This window comes from Lissotriton vulgaris, chromosome 5 (assembly GCF_964263255.1).
Source record: "Lissotriton vulgaris chromosome 5, aLisVul1.2, whole genome shotgun sequence".
Classification (NCBI taxonomy): Eukaryota; Metazoa; Chordata; class Amphibia; order Caudata; family Salamandridae; genus Lissotriton; species Lissotriton vulgaris.
Window position 1 is genome coordinate 1,415,557,853 of NC_141693.1, and position 15,455 is coordinate 1,415,573,307.

The following is a 15,455-nucleotide window of genomic DNA, read 5'->3' on the forward strand; positions in this document are numbered from 1 at the left end:
CTGGTTCCTGTGGATGTGTGGCGCCAGGTGCATGATCAGAATCATGCTGCCGAATTAGGGGGTACCTGGGAGGAATTTAAGGATTGGGATTGGGATCGGGACTGGAAACCTGGCGATAAACCTAAACAGGAGATTCTGGCATTACCAAGCGGATCATTGCGTACAAGCATGCTTTGATCCCGCCCCAAAAAGTAGACTGGGATCAATTAACCGCTTGCAAACAGAAGAAGGGCGAGAGTGTTTCCGATTTCTTCCCTCGGTTCGAGGGGATGTTTATCGATTTTAGTGGACAAGACTTGTCAGTGGAAGGTGGTATACTACTGTTTGTTAATCGTTTTGTGACTAATCTGTTACCCGAAATTTTTGCACGGCTGCAGGCTGCAGAGTGTACTTGGACCACTTCTACCCCTTCGGTCATACTAAGCATGGCTCAGTATTATGAGCACAGGGAAAACGAGAGTAAGGACAAGTCAGAAAAGAAAGCAAAGGATCTCAAGACTCGAGTGCTGTTGCAGCAAGTAATCAGGGGATGAGGCAGAGATGGAGGTGGCAGAGGGTTCGTCCTGAGGGGGGCGGGAGCAGGACGAGGCGGAGGTCCAGCTGTTGCTTAGGGAGTGAACCAATGTGCTTATTGTAAACAGGAAGGGCATTGGCGAGCTCAGTGTCCTTTGTTACTAGCACAGAATGGAGCAGTAAGGGGAAGAGGGAGAGGTCGAGGTGGTGTGGATTGGAGTGATATGAAAAAAGAAGCAAAAGCACACAGTGAGTCAGGAAGAAATTGTTTTGATAATCAGAGAGGAATGCAGTATTATAATGAGGAATTCGTGACCGACGGTACATATGGGTATGTTTATACATAGGACAGCCACGGACAGAGTGGGGGCCAGGTGTCAGTACCCGTTGATCAGCAAGAGCCTTATGTCAGGGTGCGATTAATGGGGACTTCCGAAAGCTTTCTAGTGTACACAGGTGCAATGAATAGCTCCATTGCTCGTTCGCTGGTCCCAGGGGCTGCTCTGTCCGGGCAAATTAACGTTTCAGTAGGATTCTCTGGAATCCCAGTGGTGAGCCCCATCTCTAAACCTATCCAGATTACTATAGCTCTAGTGACAGTGGATTCTCCGTTCTTGCTGACATCACATTGTGGAGAAAATCTACTGGGACTGGATTTGCTAAAGAAAATTGCATGCAAAGATTCATTGTTCCCCTGATGGTGTGTATCTGACTATACAATTGCCAGGCAAGCATACTCAACAGTGTTTTGCTAAAAACAAATCCCTCCCTCCAGAGTTCGCTGTTATCCCATCAACGTTGTGTTCGACTGGAGATACCGATGTTGGTCTTTAAAAGATTCCGCCTGTCTCTATTACTTTGAAGCCTAATGCTCGCTTACCACGTATTCCTCGGAATAAGATCTCGCAGGCTGGTAAGAAAGCTCTATTAGCTATTATACAGGACTTAATTGACGAAGGTGTAGTGGAGGAAACGGTCTCTAATATATGCAATAGCCCCATATTACCGATCTTGAAGAAGGCTCCTGCTGAAAGCAACCCTGATTCTGCTGATACACATCGCTTTGAAATTGATCTGCGGGAGATTAACAAAATAGTGGTACCACAATATCCGGTGGTTTCTGACATCACAACTATCCTTCCCATGATTCCCCCGACGCCAAGTATTTCTCGGTGATTAATTTAAAGAATGCTTTCTTTAGCATTCCAATCCATTCTGATAGCCGTCATATTTTTGGCTTCTCTTTATCTGGGCGCAGCTTTAGATTTTGCTGTGCTCTCCAGGGGCACACTGAGAGTCCTAGTATCTATATTCAGGCTTTGAAAGCAGTATTGGATGAATTAACTTTGACCCCAGAAAATGTGCTTCTCCAGTACATGGATGATTTGTTGGTGGCCTCAGACACTGAGGAAGGTTGTAAGGAAGCCACAGTTGAATTATTGTCTCATTTGGCAGTTAACGGTAATAAGGTATCTCTCTCCAAATTTCAATATTGTCAACAGGAGGTGACATACCTTGGTCATCTACTGTCGAAAGAGGGGAGGAGACTAACTCCTGAGCGTGTGGCTGCTATTTCTAACATGTCTGTACCTCGTACTCAGCGTGATGTTCATGCATTTCTTGGCATAACCTCTTACTGTCGCCAATGACAGTAAGAGGTTATGCCAAGAGATACAGAGGGAAGCTACTCCTGCTGAACTGGCCGGTTGGGAGAAGGAAGTGGGAATATTAGATGACAATGGTTGTTGGGTTGATTTGAGTGAAATACAGAGATGGTTGCTCCCCAATGCACTAGTCAATGCTGTGGTAACAATGGCCCATGGTACAGCACACGTTGGGACAAAAGGCATTTGTGCATTGTTGGACCCGGTGTGGAATAATCCTAATCTTCCGAAGACTGCTGCCCACCTAGTTCAGTATTGCATGGTCTGACTGCGACACAATCCTGGAGGCAGGGAACCTGTTCTTAGTGGAAATTTTGCACCCCCATCTTTGCTATTTGAAGTGCTCCAAATGGATTATATCCAGATGGATGTATCCTGAAGTATGTCCTGGTTGTGGTATGTGCTTTCAGTAAGTGGGTGGAAGCCTACCCGACCAAGGAAAACTCTGCTCCAGCGACTGCCAAGGCTTTGATTAAGGAATATTTTCCCCTCTATTGATTACCAAGGGTGATCTGGAGAGATAACGGGGGACACTTTAATGCAGAACTTATCAGACATGTTTGCAATGGATTACTAATTAAACAAAAATTCCATGGTGCACGACACCCCTAATTAGCAGGGTTGGTAGTAAAGTATAATGGAATCTTGAAATTGAAATTGACAAAAATTCAAGAGGGCACCGGGCTGAAATGGCCCGATTTCCTGCCCTTAGCTCTGATGTCCTTGTGCATTACTTCACACCCACGATCAGGCTTGTCACCATACAAGGTCATCTTCGGAAGACCAGCTAATGTTTGGGGCGTTCCAAGACCTAGAACATTTCGAGAAATTGATTATTTTATGATGACGGATTATTTGTATGCTTTGACTAAAGATCTCTGTTCCATTCATCAACAGGTATTGGCAGTATTGCAGCCCCTGCCGGAGGGTCCCGGACATAGTTTGGAGCCAGGACAGTGGGTCCTGATTCGAAATTATTAGCAAAAATCCAGCCTGGACCCTAGGTGGTCGAAGCCCTATCAAATTCTTCTGGCAACGTGGGCGGCGGTTACGGTGGATGGCAAGCGGCATTGGATTCACGTTTCACATGTGAAACGCCTGCCTCTCTCGCTTCCTTTTGATCAACAAAACAAGGAAGGAGTTCTGACCCAAGAGAGCGAGCGAGCCCCTCGTTTTGTTTCTTTTTCTGAAGCCAGGAGGTTGGAGAAGGGCAAGGAGAACGAGTGTTGGGCATGAAAGGGGCTTTGTCATTTGCACCAGTAATTGCCCCGGATTCTGTTGCCCCCCACAGTTGCCCGAGAGGTTCGTGATACTCCAATTGCTGCAAATGTATCCCCTTCTGTTTTGTTTACTGATCAGGAAATACCTGGCCATGATCGATGCAACCTGCGGCCCAGAAAACGACACGGTACCCCAGGTGAAGATGGTAGGAGATAGGGAGAGATTTGAGCAATAGGGTTTGCAAGAATCTATCTGGGGTACTGAGCCAGACACTGCACTGAACACGTTGAGAGCCTGGAACATTGGATTTCTCTGATCAGAAAGAAAGACTAAACCGTAGAAAGAAACGGGGCCCAGGATTGAAGTTTACTTCCAGAATTGTGTGGAATGTAACTCCGGCATGAGGATTTGCCTTGTGATTTTTTTTTATGAACAACAGGAGCCTGCCTGTGAGGCTCTAGACGGACACAGGAAAGAAGCACCCTCTGGCCGGTTGGACTGCATCGCCTTAGTTTAGTTTTGGACTTTTAGTTAGTATGTACCCTTTTGGTCATTTTGTTCCTGAAGAGGAACGCCCCCTTGCACCTCGTTATTTGCCTATATATGTCCCTGTGTTTTCCTCTTGGACCATGCGTGTAAAAGAAGCTTTCGTAGTCACAGTTGCAATTTTATTGATTATATTAATGAGTGTATTTAGAATTTTGTCATACTATGCATATTGTATTGGAAACAACTACCCCGCCACCTGAACACTTCTTTTTTACCCTAGCCCCGCATAAAGAAAGGCATCGTCAGACATATGTTAAAAATGTATTCGCTGAAATGCTGCACCAGACGCATAGTGCTACTAATACGACAAATGGTCTTCTACCCTCCGTGATGCACAGGCATGATCTATTCATTTCATTACCTTTATCATATTTGGGAAGTTGTGAGGCCTGGTTTAAGTTGCTATCGATGATGTACATGCTTTATACAGTAGATTCTGCTTGTTATTCCGAGAGGGATTACAAGATGATTTTGGCCTATATAGAAGTACATCTAGATTTTGACCCACAGGGGAATGTTGGGGAGGGGTCATTAGACCCAAATGCCAGTATGAACCAATATACTGAATATGAGAATGTTACTTGGTTGCAAAACGAAATACTTGATTTTGTAGAGTTTAATTTTACCCAGTATTTTCAACAATTTCAAGACAGGAATGTTACTGATGACAAAGCCATCTCAGTGCCCATATTGAATAGTACTTCAGCATTTTGTGTCCAGGGAGCAGGACACATTTCAGTAGGAGACAGTCGGTGTAATTATACTTATCGGCTGCACACCTTTAGCAATCCACCATTATTAACACCACCAAATGTATATTTTGTATGTGGTGAAAATGCTTACACCTGGCTTCCCCAGGATTGGACAGGCCGCTGTTATTTGTCTTTTCTGTATCCAGGCGTCTGTCTAGGGTAGTCGAGAGGGTAATCAATACCACTGCAGGAATATTGACCCACTTAACCGTAGAGCTTCAAGTTACGAGACTCGTCTCGCTTCAGAACAGGATGGTTTTAGATGTTATTTTGGCAGATCGAGAAGGAGCATGCCACATGATCGGCAGTTCCGGCTGTGTATATATACCTGACTCCGCCCCGTCTGTTCATTTAGCCATCCAAAAGTGACATCGTTTGGCTTCTGAAGTACATGCTGATACTGGTAATTGGTCCTTATCTGGGTGGTTCTGGGGTCTGTTGTCCACTTGGGGATGGAAGATCGTAATGATATTAGCAGGCATAGTAGGTGTCATCTTTACCTGTTGCCTTTGTATGCATTGCGGGCCTGCTTTCTGTTCTTACTGTGCTGCAAAAATGACTTCCTCTGTAGCAAGTTCTCCTCCCACTATAGCGAAGGCTTAAATGGTCCAGCAGGAAATAAGAGATATCATGCAAATTGATAAGGGCCTCTTCGAGGACTAGCATCTTTAAGTTAGCTACATCATGCTAAAAGGGTGGTTCTGAGAGATAAAATTCAATTTGTCTATAGTTATAGAGGTATAAGGTATCTTTTGTTAGCATAATGTACCTATCTAAATGCTTATCGACCCTGCCTGTTATGATTCTAAAAGGTTAAGTCTAGTTAAGTAAAAGTTTCCATTTCTCTCGTACTCTACCATACCAGACGAGATGAAAACCACACAGACGCCATCTTTGCTTTGTCCGCCTCAGGCCTGAGCGTGGTCACGTGCTATCCTCCAGTAGTAAGTAGGCCCTGTTAGTTGAGTTATAGAGAGCAGCTGAATGTACACTATTCTTTTGCTATCCTGAGACCCAAGGTCGCATCTGGCTTCAGAGGTGATCAGCGCATTCCTGAAGGCGCCGTGCCTACGCTCCCAGGCACCAGGACGAAAGGGAGTCACCCCTCCTGACCCCTCCAATAATAGCAGAAGCAGACTTTCTAACTAATCCTGTGTACCATATATCATCTTTCCTTAGAGCCAAGTAGTACTTTTCCATGTACGGTGACTTCACATGTGGATTTGAAGGTATTTATGCAATGTATTGACTGTAAGCTGGCAGTCTTCTCCGCACACCTGATGGGTGGGGATGAGAAAGGCTCTTCTATAGAGTATTTTGTATAATAAACAATTTACTTTTTCTTCACTGCCGACTGACTGATAACTTAACTGCACCAAAACACACAGCCTGCAATGGCAGTGTGTGGGTGTTAAGGAGCAGGGTCTCTAAGGGTGGTACAATGGGTGTTGCAATCCTTTGAGGCCTTCCCTGGTCACTGTGCCCTTGATACTCTCGGTACCATTTACAAGGAACTTACCGGTGGCCAGAGATGTGCCAGTTGTGGGTACAAAGGTACAGTTTTTGAGAAGGAAAACATGCCCTGGATATTTGACTGACAGTGAACCAGGGCACATCAAGTCAAACTGCATCAAGTGTCAGGCAAAAAGTGGGGAATAACAATGCAAATAGGTGCACTTTCCTCCACGTGTCATCCAAGGACCACCCAGGATGTTGAGGAGTGCAAGAAAACGATGGATTAAGGCCCAGATCCTTGTACTGGGGTGAATGTATGACATTGTTCTACATTCTGTCCATCAACTGTGTTTTTTGCAATTTTCAACCCGAGTGTGCTGGGTATACTCAGACGTGAGTCCCAGGCTCTCCACACCACTGGAGTCAAGCTATCCAGGCTGATAGCCAGAAACCGGTCCTTGGATGCTTGATTCCGGTCTGGAAAAGACATGGCTTGGTATTTCGGACTGGACTGTTCCCATGAGGCACAGGGTCAGAGCTAATTTGCATATAGCCAGTGTCTAACCCAGGGTGGTGTGGAGTGCAAAAAAACGATGGATTTAGGCCCAGATGCTTGTACTGGGGTGAATGTATGACATTGTTCTACATTCTGTCCATCAACTGTGTTTTTTGCAATTTTCACCCCGAGTGTGCTGGGTATACTCAGACGTGAGTCCCAGGCTCTCCAAACCACTGGAGTCAAGCTATCCAGGCCGATGAAGGCTGATAGCCAGAAACCGGTCCTTGGATGCTTGATTCCGGTCTGGGAAAGACATGGCTTGGTAGTTCGGACTGGACTGTTCCCATGAGGCACAGGGTCAGAGCTGATTTGCATATAGCCAGTGTCTAACCCAGGGTGGTGTGGAGTGCAAAAAAAAAGATGGATTTAGGCCCAGATGCTTGTACTGGGGTGAATGTATGACATTGTTCTACATTTTGTCCATCAACTGTGTTTTTTGCAATTTTCACCCCGAGTGTGCTGGGTATACTCAGACGTGAGTCCCAGGCTCTCCACACCACTGGAGTCAAGCTATCCAGGCTGATAGCCAGAAACCGGTCCTTGGATGCTTGATTCCGGTCTGGGAAAGACATGGCTTGGTAGTTCGGACTGGACTGTTCCCATGAGGCACAGGGTCAGAGCTGATTTGCATATAGCCAGTGTCTAACCCAGGGTGGTGTGGAGTGCAAAGAAACGATGGATTTAGGCCCAGATCCTTGTACTGGGGTGAATGTATGACATTGTTCTACATTCTGTCCATCAACTGTGTTTTTTGCAATTTTCACCCCGAGTGTGCTGGGTATACTCAGACGTGAGTCCCAGGCTCTCCACACCACTAGAGTCAAGCTATCCAGGCTGATGAAGGCTGATTGCCAGAAACCGGTCCTTGGATGCTTGATTCCGGTCTGGGAAAGACATGGCTTGGTAGTTCGGACTGGACTGTTCCCATGAGGCACAGGGTCAGAGCGGATTTGCATATAGCCAGTGTCTAACCCAGGGTGGTGTGGAGTGCAAACAAACGATGGATTTAGGCCCAGATCCTTGTACTGGGGTGAATGTATGACATTGTTCTACATTCTGTCCATCAACTGTGTTCTTCGCAATTTTCACCCCGAGTGTGCTGGGTATACTCAGACGTGAGTCCCAGGCTCTCCACACCACTGGAGTCAAGCTATCTAGGCCAATGAAGGCTGATAGCCAGAAACCGGTCCTTGGATGCTTGATTCCGGTATGGGAAAGACATGGCTTGGTAGTTCGGACTGGACTGTTCCCATGAGGCACAGGGTCAGAGCTGATTTGCATATAGCCAGTGTCTAACCCAGGGTGGTGTGGAGTGCAAAGAAAAGATGGATTTAGGCCCAGATGCTTGTACTGGGGTGAATGTATGGCATTGTTCTACATTCTGTCCATCAACTGTGTTTTTTGCAATTTTCACCCCGAGTGTGCTGGGTATACTCAGACGTGAGTCCCAGGCTCTCCACACCACTGGAGTCAAGCTATCCAGGCTGATGAAGGCTGATAGCCAGAAACCGGTCCTTGGATGCTTGATTACGGTCTGGGAAAGACATGGCTTGGTAGTTCGGACTGGACTGTTCCCATGAGGCACAGGGTCAGAGCTGATTTGCATATAGCCAGTGTCTAACCCAGGGTGGTGTGGAGTGCAAAGAAACAATGGATTTAGGCCCAGATCCTTGTACTGGGGTGAATGTATTACATTGTTCTACATTCTGTCCATCAACTGTGTTTTTTGCAATTTTCACCCCGAGTGTGCTGGGTATACTCAGACATGAGTCCCAGGCTCTCCACACCACTGGAGTCAAGCTATCCAGGCTGATGAAGGCTGATAGCCAGAAACCGGTCCTTGGATGCTTAATTCCAGTCTGGGAAAGACATGGCTTGGTAGTTTGGACTGGACTGTTCCCATGAGGCACAGGGTCAGAGCTGATTTGCATATAGCCAGTGTCTAACCCAGGGTGGTGTGGAGTGCAAAAAAAAGATGGATTTAGGCCCAGATCCTTGTACTGGGGTGAATGTATGACATTGTTTTACATTCTGTCCATCAACTGTGTTTTTTGCAATTTTCACCCTGAGTGTGCTGGGTATACTCAGACGTGAGTCAAGCTCTCCACCTGAAGGACTGGGTTCTTTTGGACCCAGCGGTGCCAGGGCACAACACCTGAAACCTTCGTGGGTAACCTGCTCCGGCGTACAAGTCACAGAGACACGGGACACTTCCTTCGGCGTCAAAGAGTCAAGGTTTATTTACTGCAGGGAACACAGAAGTCACAGGAAGTACATCGAGTGTAGTTCGGGGAGACTGCTTCAAATTGGTTATGTGGATCGCTCCTTTTATACAGTTTTTACCCATAGGCTAACATGATACACAATAGTTTACAACCCGGTTCCCACATTTAGCTCTCAGAGGGGTCGTTTTAGTCACTTTGAAACACACAAGGTCCGGAACATAAGTGCGGAAACATTTGGCGGTTCCCAACTGTAAAAACCCATCTTCCCACCATTAGCAAATTCCAATCAGCAATAAAGTAGATCGAAATAGGAACGAAGACAGGTGCAGAGGAAGACGGAGACAGTGGGGAGATCGGAAAGGGTGTAAAAGGGGAGGTAACGAGAAGCACGAGATACAGGCATCAAAGGGACGTGCCTAATGAGATGCACGGCTGAGACAATAAGTCCGTGCGGCAAGATGAGCCTCGAGCGGCGCCATCTGCCTTACAGTAGCAACCCCCTCATCATAAAGACACTTTCAAAGAACATGTGTCTTCCGCAAATATCTTGGGAGTCCCAGGGTCGCGAAGCGGACAGCGTCCGTTCGCTGGCTACTTGAGGGCAAGAGACAAAATGGATGCCGTATCTAAGATGGAACCCGTGGGTACAGATGAGAAACCCACATAACAAACGAACGGTTTAAGTTAGCACAGCGAAACTGCGCACACTTACTAAACTCGTCATTTGCGGTTCATAGATACCAAACTCGACCATATTCGTACGAGTCGAAAACACCACTTACAATTGTCACGGAACCTCAGACGCTCCTTTTGCCCTCATGTAGGCAAGCACTAGTCGGAATCATATTCGATATTCATCAGACCATCAAGATGTCGTTGTAGCATAGCTCTGTCCAACCGAGTCCCCTTGGTAACAGATGGTTGTCTCATACACGTTGTAGCACAGAGGCCACATAAGGCAGGACCACACTGCACACAAAGGCAACACGTGAACAGGAACACTACCACAACCCCGATGATCATCAGAATCTTCCAACCCCAAGTCGATACCAGGCCCCAAAACCATCCAAGTAGCGTCCAATCCCCTACATCCACGTGTATGGATTCGGAGATCTTATGCAACTTTGAGATGGCTTGATAGACAGTAGGAGCATTATCAGGTATGAAAATGCAACAGCTCGAATGGATCACTTTACATACCCCACCGCGATCTGCTAAGACAACATCTAAAACCATTCGGTTTTGTAATGTCATAAGTCTCTCCGCCTGAAGTTCTGAGGTGATATTACCAAGGGCACTGGCAGTAATATTAGCTGTCGATTCTACCACTCGAGTCAAATGTCTCAGGTTCCTACTATTAACCATAGGTCCCCAAAACGGGAGGAAACCCTTGAAAAAGTCTCCTGCCTCTTGACCGGCAGTATCCTCTTCGCTAATTACGCCTCGTACAACTCTAGTCTTATGATAATCGGCATCTACAGTGAACGTCGGCATGAGCCCATGAAGTCTGCGGGCAACCATGTGTATGCACGATCATGACAGATAAAGTATGTACCCTTGGCAGCCAGAAACACAGGGGACGGGGACATTGGCAGAAGGTAACTTTCAGTGCACGCACTGGCTCCAAGTGAGGCTTGCGAACCACGACCCACAAGACAAAGATTACCAGTGTGGGGTACGACCCATATTGGAGACGAGCTTTTAAGCTGCTTTTCATTAGTGAACGTACTATATTCCCCTCTACTTAGGACCCTATAGGCTTGCACCTCTTCTTTAGGGATGAGAAAAGCATCATGGATCTCATCTTCCATATCCGCTATTGCCATCGATAGCACCCACTGATACGAGGTAGGACCAGGGTTGGGGGAACGTTGTTCTGGAGTGGGGTGGAAACCCAGTGCGCTTCGAAGCATTGTTTGAAATGCTCGAGCTGACCCTTGGGAACTATACGGTAACACCAGATATGGAATTCCCTTACCCGTAGTATGTGGCATCAACCCACACACCCAACAATTAGTAGTGTTAACCACTAACTGATGCTGATGGAGGAGCTGGATAAAGGAATTGTTGCGGAATTCTACACGTCTAGCCTGTTCGTGTTCCGGTAACATATGAAAGGAATGAGGAGAAGCAGTAGAAGTAAGATTAGGGTAAGGAGTAGGAGTAGGGGTAGGAAGTAAGAAGTAAGACATAGTGTAATACACCCCACCCGCCAAAAATGCAGAAGCAGTCAGAAACAATACAAACAATGGAAATACAAAACATTTAGTACGACTAAGTTTATGCAGTCTGACTCTATACGCCTGAGCTCCTTCCAAATCATTCAGCTTCGAAAATGCCATTTCCCTACGACCGTCCGCAACGTTTCTTGACGCACTTCGTTCTGTGCAGCAATAGTCAATCCCCAGGAGTTCCCAGGAACCGACGGCCTTTAACCTAGCGTCAAGACCTACTGTCCAGAAGGAAGTACGCGCGCGGCCCTACGGCCCTCAATACACAATATGTATTTATTTAGCACAATATGTCAGCTGTGGAAGGAAAAGATACAAGGAAGAAGCTTGATATATGTACAAAAACAATTCAATGATACGATTGTTCAAAATTGATCAGGGGAAACGAGGATATTGCAGTTATCGATTTCAGCAAAGCAAGAAAATTTTATTTGTCCTTAGTATGAGAACGCAAAGAATATCGATGTTTCCCTGGACGTGTCTGCTCGTCGAACAAAGGATCCGTTGAAGAGACAGCGTCCTGTTGATCAATTGGTTGATTTGATCTTGAGTCTTTTGCTGACAAATGTTCAACAGTGGCTTTCTGCTGCGCTGAGTGTTCACCAACAAGCTGTGCGTCGCTAAAAGGTACAAACGCCGGCAATGTTTCTGCTTCTGTTGACGCAATGCCTTTCCTCACCCACGGGTCTGCCGGCAAAGGAATAGGGACTCGCTTACAATGGGTAGCATGTACCCAATTCTTCCGCCCCTCAAGACGAACGGCAGTCCTCGTGGCCAGGAGCACCTGGTAAGGTCCGGTGAAACGGGGGTCCAGATTCTTCTTGCGTGAAAAATTACGGGTAACTACCCAATCTCCGGGCTGGAGCTGGTGGCCTGGACCCTCCGTCTGCGTCGGCAAGGCGTCGTAAACCTGTTGATGAATTAACCTCAGTTTAGCAGTCAAGTCATGTAAGTAATCAATCAACATCGGATACTCAAGATCAACGAATATACCTGGCCTAGGAACCCCCCACACATTCGCAGGACGGCCGAACACTATTTCATAGGGGCTAAGCCCTATTCGGGAGTGTACAGTCGCCCTAGTTGACAGTAATGCTAGAGGCAAAGCGTCAGGCCACGAAAGTCCAGTCGTAGCCTGAATCTTCGCTAGCTTTAGTTTAAGGGTGCCATTGTACCCTTCAACCAATCCAGCTGACTGGGGATGATTGGCGCTATGGAATTTTTGATTAATTCCAAGGCCCTTACACACACTCTTCATCACACTTCCAACAAACTCACTTCCGTTATCTGACCACACGACTCTAGGCATTCCATACCGAGGAAAGTATTCCTTCAGTAGGATTTTCGCAGTAGACAAAGCAGTATTGTCTTTGAGGGGATAGGCCTCGATCCATCGGGAGAATGCGCAAACCACAACCAAAACGTATTTCAGGTTATTGCATCGCTCCATATGGATGAAGTCCAATTGGATCACCTCAAAGGGATACAAAGGAGGAGCAAAACTGCCAGGGGGAGTTGGGGTTCCTTTGCCAGGATTGTACATTATACACACCATACAATTCTTCACCAAACGTTCAGCACACTTCGTAATGCCATCATTCTTCCACACATCAGCCAACAACTTGCAAATGCCTTTCGCGCTAATATGTGCTAACCCATGTGCCATTGTCACAACGGCTAGTACATACGCATCAGGCAACATCCATCTTTTCTGATCCGACAAATCAATCCAGCAACCATTCGCATCCAACTTTCCCGTACTTTCTTTCCACTTCATCTTTTCAGTGTCGGTGGCCTCATTCTGTATTGCTTTCACACTCTCTATGGTATTTTCACACATACTTGATTCTGCAGGCCACCTAACCGAACTCGTCACATACATTCGAGTGCTAAGGTTCCGGGCAGTCTCCTTAGCAATCTCATCTGCAAACGCATTACCACGACCAACATCATCCGTCACTTTACGATGCGCACTACACTTAACAATTGCAACCTGTGCAGGCAAAGTCAATGCATCCAAAAGATCGTTCACAAGCTGGCCATGCTGTATTTTCGTGCCATGTGACGTGAAGAAACCACGTTCTCGCCACAACCGTCCAAAGCTATGCGCTACACCGAAAGCGTACTGACTATCGGTGTACACATTCACACGTTTACCTTTTGCTAATACACATGCTCTAGTAAGAGCAATCAGCTCTGCAGCTTGGGCAGAGTTCTGATTCAATCTCGCAGTCTCAACAACAGTATTCAACGTCACCACAGCATAAGCAGTAGTCACATCACCATTCGGCAATTTAAAACATGACCCATCCACATACAGAGTGCCGTCAGGGTCTTCCAATGGGGTGTTTTTAAGGTCCACACGACCTTTTGTCTCCTCTTCTGTCCGCAAGTAACAGTCATGTTCTGCTACTTCATCTGACTCTGCACTAATTGGTAACAAAGTTGCCGGATTTAGGACATTACAACGTTTTATCTGAATGTGGCTTGCCAAAAGCGTCAATTCGTACCCAGACAACCTCGCACTCGTCAAGTGCTGAGTTTTCGTTCGATTCAAAAGAGTATCGACTGCATGCGGAACCATCACCGTAAGCATATTATCCATGACCAATCCTGCTGATTGTCGGATGGAGACCGCAGCTGCCGCAGTTGCTCTCAAACAACTCGGCAATGCTCTAGCTACTGGGTCTAAGGTCGAGGAAAAATATGCACATGGACGTTGCTTACCACCAAAAGGTTGCGTTAAGACACTCAAAGCACAACCTTCCCTCTCGTGAACATATAACGTGAACGGCTTGCTGTAATCAGGGGTACCTAACACAGGAGCCGAACACAATGAGTCACGTAATTCAGAAAAACTTTTCTGACATTCCTCCGTCCACGGTAAAGGAGTTGAAACATCCTTGCACGTAAGAGCCACCAATGGTTTCGCTAGCAATGAAAAATTAGGAATCCACTGCCTGCAGTACGACGTGATACCTAGAAAGGCACGCACATCTCTCTGGGTTTGTGGCACAGCCATTCGCGCAATCGCTGCAATTCTCTCTGGGGTCAATCTCCTTCCCTCCTTTGACAATAAGTGACCTAGATAGGTTACTTCTTGACAACAATATTGGAGTTTAGAAGGTGACACCTTATGGTTTAACTCACAGAGATGTTGCAGCAACGATACCGTAGCAATTTTGCAAATGTCCTGAGTAGCAGCAGCCACCAATAAGTCGTCGACATATTGGATTAAAGCCGCACCAACCGGCAACCTAAACGCATCCAATTGACCCTTCAAGGCTTGACTGTAAATCGATGGACTTTCACAGTAGCCCTGAGGAGCGCGTTTGAACCGGAAGCTACGTCCACCAAGAGAGAAACCGAAAAGGTCCCTACTCTCTTCGGCAATCGGGATGCTGAAAAACGCATTTTTCAAATCAATCACCGAGAACCACGAAGCAGTAGCTGGAATCAGAGTCAGTAGCGCCGTGATGTCAGGCACAACAGGGAATTGAGGAACCACAATTTTATTTACCTCCCGTAAATCGATAACAAAACGATAAACAGGCGGTTTGGTAGGGTCAGTACGTTTAAGAATGGGCAGTACAGGGCTGTTGCACACGTTTCCCCGAGTCTCCTCAATAACATCTTTCTCGATCAAATCATAGATGATCGCTAACAAAGCTCGTTCACCATCAAGGGAGATACGGTATTGGGGAATACGTGGCAATCGCACATTCAATTTCAACTGAACAACATAAGGGGAGATATCAAGTAGGCCCACATCATTTGGACCCGTCGCCCACAAAGACGCAGGAAGAGAATCCAATTCCGGTGGAAGCTTATCGAGAGACAAATACATGGGAGAGACTACTCTCTCTCCAAACGTAAGCTTTACACCCGCAGGAGAACAATACAAAGTTGCATACAAACGTTTAAGCAAATCCAGACCCAAAAGATTTTCACCACAACCCGTGGTTAAAATCAACGGAGCTTCGAGCTCACGAGGCCCAATTTTAAGGGGCAAAGGGCATGAAACTGGATTGCTAACGGGGGCGCCAGAGAATCCAACGGAAACATTTGTTAAGCCAGACAAAGGTGCGCCAGGGAGTTTCGAATGCATGATAGAACTTTTCGCTGCACCAGTGTCCAACAGAAAAGGCTCAACGACGCCCGATGTAGCAACTGCGACGTAAGGCCCTCTCTGATCAACCGGAACTGATACCACTCCCTCTCCTTGTCTTTGGCTGTCCTAGTAATTACTATCGTCAGTTCCCTGATCGACGTAATAATCGTCTACA